A 16,681-nucleotide genomic window follows, 5' to 3' on the forward strand; every position below is an offset into this window, starting at 1 on the left:
TGGGATACAGATTTACCCACCATCACCGAGACCAAAAGTAACAGTGGCTTAAACAAGATAGAATGTTATTTGTCGCTCCCAGAACAGTCTGGGCATGTGCAGTCCATGGCTGTTATGATGGCTCTGCCGGGCTCAAGGATCCAAGCTTCTCCTATCTTGTTGCTCTGCCATTCCTAGGGTGTTGTCCTGACAGTCTAGGATGGCTCTTGACTCTCCATTACCAGCTGTTGCTCATATTTCCTTGGCCAGAGCTGAACCACATGAGCACATGGGCCGCAAGGGAAGCTGGGAAGCTTCATCTTTATTCTGCACAGCCATGTATGGCAACTATAAAAGTTGGGGTTTCCATGCTTATAGAACAAGAGGAGATGGAGCTGGGGGGCCATAAGAAGTATGTGCCACAAGTGGATAGTTTCTCTTTAAACTCACAACACTAGGAGTCAAGCCCAAAGTGGCCCATTTAACACTTGAGAAAAAGAGAGATCGAGTTGTTTGCTGAAGGTCACGAGCTAGTACTTCATGGCGCTGGGTGTGGCTTTATTTTCACTTCTTTTGCATTTGCATCTAGTTTTCTGAGAAGTTCTAATACTGGGATCTGGGCTGGGAGTTCTCAGCCTCTTTGGGACTGCCACACCTCAGCAGTATTTGCTTGATTTCATCACACCATTTAACACAATCATCCAGGAAGGCACTGTGCTTTAGTTTGAAAGCCGGCACACGTTTAGTTTTGTTCAAGTAAATCTGTGACATTTATTGAGCAACGCGTAGGACATTTGCCCAACAGAACTGGGAACCTACACCAGGGAAATGTCATTCTTTAGTTTGATTCAGATTTTACCTGGCTTTTGGTTAGGCTACAAAATATGCCTCCAAAATCCTTAAAAAAAAAAAAAGATCAGTTAACACCTTTATTACATGAGCTAAGATAGGAGGGAGTGTGATTTGTTTGCCTTTCTGGGCCTTGGTTTTCCGCAGCTAGAACTCCGGCTCCTTGCCCTCTAGCACACAGCCGTCTGCCTGGTCTTGAGGCCATGCAAAGCAAGAAGCTTGCCTCCCGGGGACGGCTCCTCTAGAAGACCGCTGATTCTGGCATTCTTTTTCCTTTCATCATGTTTCGTCTCAATTTTCTTTGACCGTGTTTTGTTTAAAATCACTTCCTCCTCAGGAGTCAGCTTGGCCCACTTCTTGCAGCCCAGAAGCATGCACAGTGGGACTCGACCACTGTCAATGAACGCGAGGCACCTCTTTCCTCAAGTCTGTGTGTGGACCAGTTTGTTGTTGGATGCATTGTAGAAACATCAATAGTCCTTGTTTTGCACATATAACACTCAGAGCTCCAAAAGTTCCCCGGGGCCAGCCTCAAGGTGTGGCACTCCGCGCTGCCTCCCTGCACACGGCCTGTGTGGACGCCGCAGGGGTCAATCTCGGTGTTGACAGCAGGGCGTCCCAGCCCATAGCTTCGCTTCTTGTGGTAAGGCTTTTGCTTGCCCCGGTCTTGCGGCGCTTGTACCAGTTGTCCCAAGGCATGATCATGGTTCGGCACCTGTTGGGAAGAGCGCCCCAAAATCTGTTTAATAAGAAGAAAATGCTTTAATAAAATATATGTCCTAATGTCTTTCTCTGAGCCCAGTAATAAGACTGTGGACTATTTCCAAATTATTAAATAATAAGGAGCAAACTTTCTAGAAATGATTTTATTTTAAGGGGAAAAAAGTAGCATTGAAACCAGATGTTGCTTTTCTATACTGCATCCAACCACCAGCATCTTACACGCAACAAAATTTGGCAGTACAGTGACCCCTTTCTTCCACCCAGATCCCAATTTCCAAGAGTTGGCATGTGCTGAAAACAAAATTGCAAAAGGGAAACCTAGTTCCTGAACGTCCACGTCTGACATTATTCAAGCTCATGCTGGATCAAAAGCATAAGGCACACAATCATACCTGTTGTAGCTCTTGGCCTTTGGAAATATTAAAAGTTGAAGTCTTTGCATGGTTCAGGACCAGGGTCAGGGTTAGGGTAGGGCAAGTGAGACACTCACTTCTGGCAGTAAAATTCACAGGGTTGCCAAAAAACTTAGTAATCAAGATAAATAACATCTTAATGTAAAATAAAAAAAAATGCAAAATAAAATCATGATGAGCAAATATAGAATTTTTAAATATAGACATGCTATTGTTAGAGTTGTATCACTGTGTGATAGGGACAACCATTTTCATTCAGCCCTATGTTCCTGGCCCTGAGATCTCCAAATAACCCACCAGGCAGATTTATGAGGGTTGACAATGTGTGCAAACAGATTGGGCAATATGGGACTTTATATATTGTCATGTCTTTTGATTATAGACATTGTATTAATTTTTCTCACTTAGTTCAAAATGGTTTGGAGGATATTTAGATGAGCGTATATACTGTCGGTGCACATTTTCCCTTTGTCTCAGGCTCCACAGGGCACTGGTTAGAACCTCTGGGAACCTTCTCTTCATGCTAGATGAACCATCGCTACAGGAGTTCCAAACTCTTGGGATACCTAAAAGTGATGGTTCCTTCTCTGAGACCGTTTGGCTAAACACATGACTGCTCGCCTTTAATCACCATGCCCCAAATGCACTCAGTCTTTTTGCAAAGATGGGAATCTGAGTTTGTCTAGAAATGCATGAATACCATCTGACCTAGGCTGGAAATCCCCTGATCCCCATCTCCTCAACCCTTCCCTTCATAAATTAGTTCCATTTTTTCTTTCCCTTTTAAATCCTTATTCTCATTTATAATTTTGCATGTGTGTGTTTATTTCACATTGGTCTCCCCTGCTGGACTGCAGGCTCCTTAAGGGCAGGAAGCATGTCTGACTGGCTCATCACTCTGACGCCAGGACCTGGCACAGTGTAGAAGTTCATACAGAATTTTTGATAGTTAAATGAATTTATAAGTGATTTATCTGCATTGTTCAATTCTAAGTAAAGCTTCAGGTGCTTAATACATGTTATTGGTAATGATGCCAAAGGATTTTTTAAAAATCAAGAATGCCTTCAACTGTCAATGGATTAATTCTCTTTCTTTTTCTCGTTTCTTAGCTTGGTCTTTATTAAGCAATGTTCCTCCTACCTGACAGCTACTGTTACAGTTTAAGCAATGTTTAGCAATATGTGGAAGCGTAGTGAATACAAAGGCAGTTTGAGTGAGTGGAAAGAGCATTGCGTTGGAAGTCAGGAGGCCTGGTGTGAAATGTAACTCTAACAGAAAATGGGATGCTTTCGGTAGCATGGGCTGGGTTTCCCCTGACCAGTCAAGTGGGCCTCCTTCTCATTCTCTTACAGGTCCTTAGCCGTGGGCAGGTCCCTGAAGTTTCCAGTCCCTTGGATGTGTTTAGGTTTGTTCTACCCACCAGCTAAATCTCACCATTAACCCTTACAGTGGAGGCCTCTTCAGAGCTCAGCCCATCCACTCACTATACAGTTCTGCAGCTCAGTGTCTTCCTTGAGTACCTTCTCTTTGGTTCTGAATAGTACCAGGGGAATCTAGGCACTATCTCTTTGAGGAGCTCAGTGAATGTTTAGGCAACTCAAGTCATGCTTTTGCAATAAGGCACCACCAGACCAGGCAAGGTGTCCTATCTTCTATGGCTGTCTTATCAGCTAGGGAGAGGCCGAATGGTGATGGTAACAGCCCTGGCTTTGGAGTCAGACAGACTGGGCTCTAAACTCAGGATGGCATTCACTAGCCAGGTAGCCTCAGTTTGAAACTGAGAAAGCAGACAGAATAATATTAATAGTCTATCAGCCAGAACTCTTGCTTGCAGATGGCAGACACCTAACTCAAATTAATTTAAATGGATGTGTTGGGGCCTGCTGGGAAGCTCAGGCGGTTGGAGTGCTGTGCTCCTAACTCCGAGGTCACCGGTTCAATTCCCACATGGGCCAGTGAGCTGCGCCCTATACGGCTAAGATTGTGAACAATGGCTCTCCCTGGAGCTGGGCTGCCATGAGCAGCCAGAGGTCAGCGTAGGTTGCCACTGGCTGCTGTGTGCTGCCAGGAGCAGTCAGTGCAGCCAGCCAGTGAACTGCCATGAGACTACCTCAGCCCAGGGGAGTGCAAGGTTCCTAATACCAGCATGGGCCAGGGAGCTGTGTCCTATACAACTAGACTGAGAAACAACGGATTGAACAGGAGTTGGGGGGAGGGGGTGGAAGAAAGGGGGGAAGGGATTTAAATGGGTGTAAATAACTTAAATGGCATAAGTGGGAATTAACCAGAGGGGCTTATCTAGGTTATCTCCTGTTAGCCTAGGAAGGGTGGGGTATAGCTGAATTCCAATGACAACTGGAACCAGGGTCTGCAACATTGTTAGGGCACTTTTTTCTGTTTCTGTTCTCTGCTTGTTTCTGTGTACAAAGATTTTAGTTCCTAAGGATGGCTTCTTCCAGTAGTGGGAAACATGACCTCATATTTCACAGCTTCTCCACCAGAGGGAGATGACAGAGGGAGATGGCTTCTCTTCCCTGTGGTCCCATTTGAAAAGTCCTGGGAAGGATCTGATTGGCCTGACTTGGATCACATTCTGAATCTTGGACCAGTCAGCTTTGGCAAGAGCAGGTGGTTTACTGTGATTGACAATCCTCAGTAGATGTACATGTTGGAGTTGGTCGAGGGGTACGCCTCAGAAGAAAGAAGGTTGTTTTTTTCCAGTGGCAGACTAAACAATAGATGTTTACCACACATGTTTACCTCTCAGGGTTGTTTGTGAGGATTAGAGATAATGTATACAAAGCACTAGTTGTGAAATGATGATAGTGATGAGGATGATAACAGGTATTATCTTAGCATCTCTGGATACCCAGTCTCCACATATGGGGCCATTATGTCTTGTAGACAGAAGAACAACCCCTTCTTTGTTATTCTCTTGACCTTGGGACAATCATCATAATAGATTCCTATGGAGCCCCTTAGTCACAGATAAAGAAAATAAGACCAAAAAAGAGTATGTGACTTGATTAAAGACATATAGCTAGTTAGTGGCACAGTGAGGCCTAGACCCAACCCTCAAGGCTCCCAATCTACTTTACCATTTGTACAACACATGGTGATTAAAAGTACTGGCACCGAAGACAGCCTACTTGGCTTTAAAGCTCAGCCCCTCTTACTGTGTGACCTTGGATAAATTTCTTGACCTCTCTGAATCTCAGGGAGTCCCTTTGCAAGGCTTTTATGAGGATTAAATGAATTAATATAAGTATATTAGCTATTATGATTATTCCATCCTCAGATATTTCCACTTGGGCCTCCTGCCCTAGAACTGGTCACCTCCTCCAAGTGTGTCTGGGGACATGCTAGGCATTGGAGTGGGGCCGCAGCGCCTGGCATATAGTAAGGGCTATATAAGCATTAACAATTTGTAGTGTTATTTCTTGCAATGTGATGTCTTACTTAATGCTAAAATCATCTCCTGTGCCACATTAAATCATCTCTCATTCCCCAGTAAGATGCATCCCACTCTTGGAGAAACAAGAGTTTAATGGAACCAGCACAGGCTCTGGAAAGTGACATCCTTAAGCCCAAGCCCTTCGGCTTTATTGGTGATCCTATAGGTAGGTTACTGACTTCCTTAAATCTCATTTTTCTAGATGAGGATGAAAATACTTATCTCCCATAAAATACGGTGAGATCAAAGAGGTAAAATAGAGAACATCTGCCCAAACTTTGGAATTGTAAAAGATGCTCAATAAATATTGCTTTACCTTAAAACAGTCATTCATAGCTATCCTCTAGGGGTTTGTGGGAATCTCTAGTGAAATCTGCAAACACGTTGCTCATGATATCATGTTAATTTAAAAATACACGTACATACGTTAAAGCAGTGGTTCTCAGATTTAAACACCCATAAGAATCACGTGGAATTAGAGTAACCAACTCATCTCAAATTGCCCTGGACTTTCCAGTTTTAGTGCCAAAAGTCCCTCCTCCCCAGACACTCCTCAGCCCCAGACAAACCTGGACGCTTGGTCATTGTGCTTGGGGAACTGTTCAAATCTAGATTCCTGGGCTCCCAACTCCAGAGATTCTGATTCAGCAGGTCTGGTGGGGAATGGGGCCTGAGAATTTGCATTTCTAACAAAGCTTGCAGGTGCTACCTCTAGTCTGAGGACTGCTCCTGAGGAGCACTATTTTAGAGGACGTTATCATACTCGGCCTGGTCTTGCGGTTCTGTTTCTAAAAGACGAGAACTTCTCAGAGCTTCACAGGGCTTCTCATAGTCCTGTGAGGTTGGTGTTATTACTCCATTTTGTGGACAAGAAAACTGAGGCGTAGCAGTTTAGTAATTCGCTTGAAATCACATAGCTAGGAAGTGACTCAGGTTTTCTCACTCCTGTTTCCTCGAACCACAGACTTCTGGGCTCATTAGCTTCCTTCGTCTGGGATGGATTATCTCCGGGCAGGTGTCCTAGGCCCCCAGAGAAAAAGGCTTCTGGCCAGTCATTGTCATAGGCCTGCAGTGGACACAGCGGAGACTCAAGTGGAGTCCTCTGCTATGCAGATTTTGCTGACGTTTACGTACCTTGTCTAATTAAGAGACAAAGAAATTGTCAAGATGTGACTGTTGCTCTGCAGATTGCATTATTTCAACAAATTTTATACCATCAGATGTAGAAACCAGAGCTACTTACCGCTTGCCAAAAAATATTTTAAAAACCCTCTTTCATTACAATGTATTATTGGTTGCCTTGAGAGTCATTTATTTTATTCTGATTCTATGTTTTAGCATAGTTTACTTGATTTCTGCCCTCCACCCAAACGCAGCATTGCAAAATGAATGTAGGCATGAACTGAATCTAATACTTTATTGAATTTTGTTACAATGATCAATGCTATTTTGCGTAAATTTGGTAAAACTGGCTTTGGTATTGAGTTTACACTAACTGCTCTTCTTTTTCATTTCCCACAAAGGAGTTGTAGTTCAGCTTGCTTCCCTGCTTTCCTTACAACTCCTCTCTCTGCTCACAGAACTGGTCACTTAGCTTGACCACAGCCCCTGTCCACGGTTTACACTTTTGACTCAGTGCCCAACAGACCTGTCATTTCTGACTTCAGGGAATGTGGCTCCAGGGAATGTTGTTCTTTGATCTTGAGAGATGCTAGAAGGACCCAGGGAGCAATCCCTACCTCGATGAGATGTTGTGAAGTCCAACTACAGGACATATCTAAAATGCTGAACACGGTACCTGGCATGTGGTACCTGTTCAACCCCAACCTGTCCATTTTACATTCAGAGAATCGCTCTAATCTATATTTCCCTTCCCATTCCCTCCCAACCTAGGTCTTTGCTTCTCCTGCCTGAAATCCAACCCCTCCCTCCAATCTAGGTTGCGCTTTTTTAGGGTACCAGGTATCTCTCCTTTGTAACCAATCACAGTGCCATCACACATGTTTTCTGTGATTATTTGATGATTGTCTGCTGCCGCTCCCAGATGACACGTGCTGTGGGCTCTGATAAGCCGCTCAAGTCTGCCTTATATATTGAAGGCTGTTTTTGCCTCAGCTACTAGAAGTGTGGCCCTCAGCTGCCAGCCCTCTTGGCCTTGCCTCAGCTAAAGAGAGCTGCCCTGCCCAAGACCACAGTCAACTTCCAATGGTTAATCTACAAAGGGTATGAAGGCCTGGCCTTCTCACTCACCTGGGGACAGCTCTGAAAGCTCAACCCGTCTTTAGAACCTCGCAGCTCTGGCCTGACTTCCCTTGAAACTTCCATATTTGATTGCATCCTCTGCTCATTCCTGCTCACTACCCTTCCTTCCTTAGGTGTTAATCTTAAGAGCACTCCCTAACGGAATTCATGCATTCTCATCTCTGACTCAGAGTCAGCTTCCTAGGGAATAGAACTTGCAGGAATGTACCATCAATCAAGGTAGGAATTACATAGTTTTTGCCAACTGTGTGTATTCTCAGAGCCTATTATAGTACCTGCTATCAGTAGGCCGTCAGTAAATGTTTGTGGAATGAATGAACAAATCAGTGAATAAATGATAGTAACATCACTGGTAATTTCTATTTTATGCTCCACCCCTTCTCCTTTCTTCACAGGGGATATAACTTTTACACAGGAATTTCTTGGATTTCTATCCAGGGATCTATTTTCTTCCTCTCCATCCTCCTCTTATTTCACTCCCTCAGTCCCAATTCCTCCTACCTCATCCCTTTCTAAAATCTCTGCCTAACAATCCCTCTTAGATGGAGCTGAGGAGGGAGGAGAAAGCCCTGGGAAAGCGGCTGAGAGATGGTGATGGGAAGCAGCTAAATTAGTTTAAAGGCCAATTCAGTAGCTGCAGTTTTCCTTTCTATCAGGAGCCTCTATGAGCCCTTTGAGGAAGGGTAGTGCCAGGGAACAGAGGAAATCAATATCTGAAGGCTCTGCTAATTGCGTGGCTGTCAGAAGGTATTTTCTCATTCTGAATGAGAAGAAAGGGCCTTTTAAAACAACAAAGCTCTTGTATAAATAGAAAAAAATAAAAACTCACATTTTGAGTCCACGTGAAAAATGGCCTCATTGTTATTAATTTCTCATTCTCATATAAAGCCCAGCAGTCAATGCTTCATTTTCTTCAATCCAGTTTTATGTCTTGTTTTTGGCTCCTGCTGCCCCTCCTAGAAAAAAAATACCGGCTTCAAGTTAGAAGACTGGGTTTGAGACCAACCTCTGCTGCTTTAGTAGCTGTGGAGTATGTATCTCTGAGCCTCAGTCTCTCAGCTGTAAGGTGGAAATTTGCTAATCAGCTCACAGAGCTGGGTATTGAGAACCTTAAATGAGACAATGGATAGGAACAAGATTGAAAATTGTAACAGACGCTAAAGAGAAATTGTCATTGTCACTGTCATTGACACTGAATCTTCAGTGAAACAGCCTGAGAGTTTAAGCTAGCATAAACAGAATGCACTTCAAAACGAAACATAAAAGTTTAAAAAAAATATTCCTCATTTTGCCTGATGTTTGACACCATGATTAAAAATCGACTGTCCTTGTAGAGGACTGAGAATGTCAAACTTCTATGTAAACCAGCCACTTTTTCATTTATTCATTGATTCATGATGGATTGAGGATGCCACCTGTTCTCTAGACCAGGTTTGTAGGTTGATCAGGTAGATGTTATTGTCACAGCTCAGATAGCACTTTTTCTTGTTTCTCTTCTATGTAAGGCATCCCTGGTGTTCAGACACATCTCTGCTCTGAGGATTCACGCTATTAGGAATAAGCTCCCACCCTCAAGACTGGGTGTGAAGGGACCAGGAATGACTCTCTGTGTGGAAAGCACTTTTCTGTAGAATATAGGCCTTTTCCTTCCTACAGAAGCAGAGGGGTGAAGCTGCCGGAGTAGCCAGAAGAGGGGCCCAGGTCTGCACTTTAATGCTGATGCCTTGTTAAAACTTTATAATAGCGGGGGCTGCAGAGATCTAGAGTTGTTTTATAATCAGGCGGGAGGTGTGGGCAGATTTTCAGCAGAGACTTATCCGTTACTTGTAAGCATTTTTGGAACAGGGGTGGGCTTTTGCAAGTCTTTGTCCCAGGTGCAGGCATTTTCCTGAAGAGTGAGCTTTATATTCCAGGTGGAACAAGGTGAACTGTGAACAAACAGACACATGGAACACAAAAATAACAGAAGCAAGCCGACAAATACTGTGCATGAAGCCCTTCCTCTCCCGTTAAGATGACAGCAATCCAGGCTTATGTCTTCTGACCCCACACAATACTGTCGATCCTTTGTGCATAAGATACGGTGTTCCTCTCCTACGTAACATCCTTCAATGGCAGCAAGTCCGTCAGGAGCACCAGTGCCCCCATGGTAAAATCCAGTCTTCCTCATCTGGTGCTCCGGCTCCCTCACAATCAGCCTTTGCCTCGCCTCTTGCCGTTGCCCCATTTAAACTCCAAATGGCAACCACTTGGAACAAACTACACTATCCTAAGCGCCCCAACTAGGTGCCTTGTGAATGCGTTCTCTGCTTTTCTCATCAGGCTAAATTTTCTCTCTTTCCAGGCCCTGTTCAGGATCTTCTTAGGGACAGCGTCCCTAACTATCCTCCCTTCTCCTCGTGCCCTGAGCCCTATCTCCCCCTGGGTTAGTTGCCCCTCATCTGAGCCTCTTTATCATCTTGCCACAGCCCTTGTCATTCTGAATTTTAATCAGCAGGTTACTTGTCTGTGCCCACCTCGATTCCCAGACCCTAGTTTAGTGCTTGGGATATAGTAGTCCTCTCCCCCTCCCCCTTATCCACATGTTCTAAGTCTCTCAGTGGATGCCTGAAACTGCAAATAGTATTGAACCCTATATATGAAAGGTCAGACAATTAAGTTCGCGAACTTCCCACTGTGCACTCCCATGGTGGCAAGTTCGTGCATTTAATTGTCTGACCTGTTCGTGTACTATGTTTTCCCCTGTACATACATACCTTTCCACTTAAAGGAAGCACTTTACAGCTTCTCTGGGGCATATCTGAATTGTCAGCACCACTTTTCTTGTGCTTTGGGACCATTATTAAGTAAAATAAGGGTGACTTGAACACAAACACTGCAATACCACGAACAGTGCATCTGATAACCAAGACAGCTGCTAAGTGACTAATGGGCAGGGAGTGTATACAGCGTGGACATGCTAGACAAAGGATGATTCACATTCTGGGAGGGACGAGCAGGAGTGCATGAGATTTCATCACGCCTCTCAGAACAGCGTGCAATTTAAAACTTATGAATTGTTTATTTCTGGAATTTTCCATTTAATATTTTCAGAGTACAGTTGACTGCAGGTACCTGAAACTGCAAAAAGGAAAACCACAGATAAGGGGGGACCTGCTTTAGAGAAAGTGCACAATAATTGTCGGTTGAATTCATCAATGAATGCCTGGTTCAGATTCCATCTCTCCCCCTCCATTGGCACCAGCTTCTCTGGCTGTTTTTCTATGGGGGCACAGGGCAGGGATCCTGCAGAGTGGATGGTGAAGGCCTGGCATCTATGGTGGGACTTGCTCCTACCGCATGGCTTATTATATAGGCGGTTTGTCTCTGCTGTTCTCCATTTTAATTGGATTAAGGCATTATCCTTTGAGTGGTGGAAACACTACAGAGCATTCTCACTAGAAGCTAGGTAGAATTATAGAATGTTAAAGTAGAAGAGACCTTAGAGGTTATAGAGCCCATCCCTCTCATTTTGCCAGTGAGAAACCAAGGCCCCGGGTGGAAAGATTTGTCAAGATCTCCCGATCAATTAATGGCTAAAGAGCGTAAGGATGAAATTCAGGGAAATCAATAACACAGTTAGACTTAGCTAGTTTGCAGTTTAACTCACCGCATAGCTCACTATCTAGCCATCTGTAATTAAACCTTGTTTGTTTGCAGTTTGATCCATCCTGATATTCATCTGTTTTCTCTTTGTTTCTCCCCTCACTGATTAACTGAAGAACTCTGTTTGTGCCTTTCCTCCAGGCCACCCATACCTTGTTAATTAACAACATCCTAACCTGGAAAAGAGCAATTTCTTAATCCTCAGGTGCCCGCACACCGGACACTGGAATCCAATTTACAACTCCCTTGCAGTTTTTACTGGTGACATATTAAAGTTCTCAGGCCTTAATGGCTGAGTTTGAGTACGGAGTCCAGACATAACATCATCTTCAAACAGACCAGACCCCAGGAAGGATGTCAGCCCTCAAACCTGCCTGACCGACTCCCTCTTTCCTATTTAACTGAAAGCTAATCTGAAGTTAGGGCAGCCGTCTATCGGATGGCCCTGGCAAAGAAGTCTGTCAGTATTTCTCTCTTACCCTTTAGTCTCAGCAGCTGTCCACTCTTAGACTCTGGACTCTGCCCCGGCGACACTCCCACCCCCACGGGTGTTTCTTTCCTTACTACCTGAGGCAGCCGTCATCTTTGGACACTGTCCTGGGCATTTTCCTTCTTCCTAACTTTAATAAAACCTTTCTTCACTCTCCTACTTTATAGAGTCTTTTGTGAATACTCTCACCTTTCGTGAATGACCGGGGTGAATTCCACACCACGACAAAGAAGACATTTGTTGTTTTTGCCTGCATCAGTCCCTTTGAAGAACCAGCCCTTTTTATTCTGAGTCCTAGCGTTTTCACTGGTGCTGACTTCACTTCCAAAACCAGGATGAGCATATGATATAGGCCTGGCCAACTAGAGCTCCAGGTCGTGTGTTCCAAGGAGGTCAGTCAAAGCTAATGAGACTTGATTTCAGGATGTTGGAACAGAGAAGTTCATATGCTCCACTGGCGTTGCTGAGAAGACAGGACTGTTGGCGGCCATCTTGTCACCATGGGCAGAGAGCCATTGAAAGCAGTGCCAAGAGATGGAGAGAGTACGTGTGTCCTAATGACATCTTGGAGACCCTGATATAGCTGTGTCTGATCCCTGGCCCCTGTAGGAACTCATTAATTACTGGATTTATTTTTATTTTTGCTTAAGTCGAATTCCGTCACTTTCAACTAATTTACCTAACTGATATAATGTTAGAACTAGAACCAGGACTCCCAAATGTAGTGTTCTTTCCCCTAAACCACACTGGGCATTCCTCTGATTAACCCAGCTGTCAAAGAACAGAAAGCAGAATTGGGAAGCCTTTGTTCTGATGGGGAGGGGGTGTGTGCTTCCAGTAAAGGACTCTGGAGACCAGCGGAAGGCATGAGGTCACTGGGGTTAGAACTGACGTGAAAAAGAGAGTACATCAAAACCAAAATTTGCCTGCTTCCCTGTTTTGACCCTGGCAGTCTAATGAATAAGGGCTGGTGGGGTGTGGAGGGGGGGGTACATGTGCCTAGAAGCAGAGTCAGCTGGACTTTTCTTCTACAGATTAATAAAAACACCTTTTGGTCTGTACCTGGGAAAGTTGCTGGGGTACAGAGTGGAAAAACAAGGACAAAAGTCAAGATATCACCATTTTGTTCTTAACATCTCATGACTCACATAAGGTGTGGGAAAATATTATGCTGCAGAACAGCCGGAATAAACATGTGGCATACCCAATACTATTGCTGTGACTGTTGGGCCATATCCATCAATGGGGATCCAGGCAAACAATAGTATCACTGTGATATGCTAATGAGATTGCCTCATGTTTTGGGGATAATGTGGTTTCTAGTCTCTGAGATCAGATCTTAATCACAATGCCCAGAAAGCATTAACTGAAACAGAGGCCCATCCTGGGTGGGAATCCCACACTACCCACATACCAGGCTGGACTTATGATGTAATAAATCAGGATGGTGGTTACATTTGGGGGTGGGGCGAGGAGTGAGTTAGAGAGTTCAAGAGGGGTTCCTAGGGTATTGGGTTCTTAAACTGTGTGTTGGTTATATGGAGATGATTAATTTGTGAAAATTTATTGAACTGTGTACTTATGAGTGGTATACTTTTCCATGTGTGTGTTACTTCAATAGAAAGCATTACATTATGTTCAATGCTGTCATTGTCGGCAATCAGTCAGCACCGTGGAGTTCTTAGAAACAAAATAAAATGGCAGCCACTGAAATGACGTGATAATACTATTCTGTTACAAGGTAGGCATACAGATGATCCAAAATATGTACATATTAATCTTGAAATATATACTCATCAAAATGAAATATAAACTTAAAAAAAGTGTGGTAGATTGCTGTCCATCCTCCAGGGGTCTAGGACACTGGTTGGAAAAAACTGAAGTATTATGTTACCTCAGAATCACAATGTAAATGGATCTTAAATCCATTGATGTCTCTCCACTTCCTTTGTCAACACTCTAGTTCTAGCTACCAGCAAACTCTGGCCTAGTCAGTGGCAATAACCTCCCACTCTGGTCTGATGTATAATCCATTGCCCATAAAGCAGAAGATTATAGATTCAAAATATGGCTCTAATTACTCCCCCACCTGAAGCCCCTCAAAGACTTCCTAATACTCTTTGTCTTAAAGTCCAGATCCCTTTCCACGGCTCACCTCACCCAGCATTGACTGGCCATCCTCCCACCACTCTCCCCACAGCTCCCCAATTTCCAGCTCCCCTGGACTCTTCATTCTTTCAGCACCCCATGCTTGTCCTTGTCTTAAAGCTTTGACATATGCATTTCTGCCTGAACTAGGGGTCTCCCAGATCTTTGGATTGATTTCTGGCTCCCCCTCAGCCTTTTGGTCTGACTTCACATGTCATCCCCTCAAGCAGCTTCTCCCAGCCATTCTTCCTCACATCACCTTACTTTCTTTTCTTTGTAGTCGTCACAGCTATTTTGTTGAATGTAATTGTTTACCAGAATGTAGGCCCCACGATGGCAAGGACTTGTCTGCCTTCTTTCTCATTTATATCAGTGTCCCAGCGAGCAGCAGATGGCATACTCAAAGGAGTTTAACAGAAAGGAATTGAAAAGAGACCATGTACAGGAATGTGAACAGGGTGAAGAGAATCAACAAGGCATGGTAAGGCCCACAGGGAAAGCCACCCCACCCCTAAGCCTGAAGGGGCAAGAGGAGGGAACTGTGTCCCACATGCAGTGACAGCTGTGCTATGGAAGAGGGGCTGCCCACCACACCCAGGACAAGGCAGGGAGGAAGGGAAGTGCGGGGCAAACTGCCCAACTTCTTTCTCCTCCCACCCTCAGATTTCCTGCCAGTGTTTTCTGGCCAAACCCAACTAGAAGCCAGAGGACAAGGGAGCCAGAGGGCAAGGGAGAGGCAGCCCATCGTTGTCAGCCTCCTGGGACACAGAACAGGGCAGGGAAGAGGGTAGAGTGGACCTGAATGAGAACAAAGCCAAGAACCAGTTCAATGCCAGGTACATGGTAGGTGCTCAATACTTGCTGATTGAATGAATGAATGGTAAACTGACCGAGTGACTGACTCACTGACAAAAAAAAAAAAAAAAAAAAAAAAAACAACTGAGGAGAGACAGAAAAGGATATCAAAAGAATGAACATTTAATAAGTTCCTACTATGAGACAGACTATCTTATATAAATGATCTTGTTTAGATCCAGGAGATACGTGATTAGAAAGCCTATGAGATACATTATTGTTCCCCCATATGGTTGAAGAACCTGAGACCTCAGAGTTTAATGTATGTCATTCAGGAGAAATCATACCTTGCATTTCTATACTTACATCAGCGCAGACTCTGCCTCCCTTCCTGCCCAGGAAGCCCTTTGGCCTGCCACCATCCCAGCAGACCTCTAGTTCAGCTCCCACTGCCCCTCCTCAGAGACTGCCCTGGATCACCACAGAGAGAGGAGGTCACCTTTCTCTCCTCGGAATTTTATAGCAACTGTTATACATCGTTCATATATCACCTAATTTCTTTATCATGTAAATTATTTGAGAGTATCTCATCTTAACTATTTTGAGAGTTCTTGGAAGCAGGGTTTTTGTTGTTGTTGTTTCTTGTCATTACCTTGCATTTATAACACTTAGTAGGTAACCAGTTAGTATTTGTTGGTTTGTCTGTTTACCTGTATTATATGTCATTTTCAACGTTTTTTGTTTAAAAAAATTCACTTAATCGATGCATTTTTACACGTACTATATAAACAACTTGTATCCTTTTCTCATTTAATATTGGATCTTAGGTATTTTTCTATTACACATCCTTTGTAAGCAATGTTTTTAATGGTGATATAATAGTCAATCCCATGGATGTACCACAATTTACTTTTCTATCGCTGGGCATTTATGTGTATTGCTTTCCCTCACTCTTTCCGCCACCCCCCATATCAATGTTGTTATGACCATTTTGGAATTTCATTTCTCTCAATGGAAACATTTTTGTAAGAGCCCACTTTTAGGGAATGTTTAGTTAAGACTGATTAAACACTACAGTTCTTAATTACACTAAACAGATTTAGCTCTAAGACTCTAGTTTGTTTTGTAATTCATTTGGGATTGATTCTAAGGCAGGGACGTCCAAACTTTTTTCAGCGTTTTCCACCAAGGGCCGTATGCGGTAAAATACACAAACAGCCGGGCCACTCACTCGAGGTGAAGTACGTATTGCCTCACCTGGTTTATTTAAGTAAACTAAATATATTTTTGGAATTTGCTGCGGGCCAATTAACAATGGATCATGGGTTGCAGTTGGCCCTCGGGCCGCAGTTTGGATGCTCCTGCTCTAAGGGAAGAGGCAAAATAACAGTGTCTACTGCTATATGTAGATGTATGAATACCTTTGGGCAACCAGACAATCATCTAGCCATCCATTCATCTATTATCCATTCATTATCCATCCATCCATCCACCCACCCACCCAGCCACCCACCCATCCAGTCCACACTACCCAGGAGCCCTTGTGGGGAGTGTGGCAGTCACCACAGGAGGTTGGTGGCCTTCTCTGAAGATGTAACATTTCACCACTTTCAGTGCAGCCCTGTTGTTTGCTGGCCAAGAAGCTGAGCACAGATGTTGTCACAGCTGTTCCACCTCTGAGCCCAAACCACACAGATTCCACTTATTATAATACAGATCACCTGTCTGGAGATTACAGCAGCTTTTGAAGCATCCAACTGAAATGACAACTTTCATCAGTGTCTAAAATATCAGGCTGTTCTCTTTAGCATCAGAAAATCCCCAATTCTATCCCTGAAATTCCCTCAAAGCGTAGGAGGGTATGTGAGAAGGGACCTTACATGAATTGAGTATCTATTATTAGTCAGAAATTTGTACTGTAT

General features: G+C 43.9%; 1 pseudogene; it reads right to left on the minus strand.

Moving 5' to 3' along the window:
- Nucleotides 1-582: 582 nt before the first annotated feature.
- Nucleotides 583-1,533, minus strand: LOC148759109 (small ribosomal subunit protein eS8 pseudogene; annotated as a pseudogene).
- Between the last annotated feature and the right edge of the window lie 15,148 nt (nucleotides 1,534-16,681).

The sequence above is a fragment of the Rhinolophus sinicus genome, chromosome 1 (genome assembly GCF_057876585.1).
Source record: "Rhinolophus sinicus isolate RSI-liver-muscle chromosome 1, RSI-T2T, whole genome shotgun sequence".
NCBI lineage: Eukaryota > Metazoa > Chordata > Mammalia > Chiroptera > Rhinolophidae > Rhinolophus > Rhinolophus sinicus.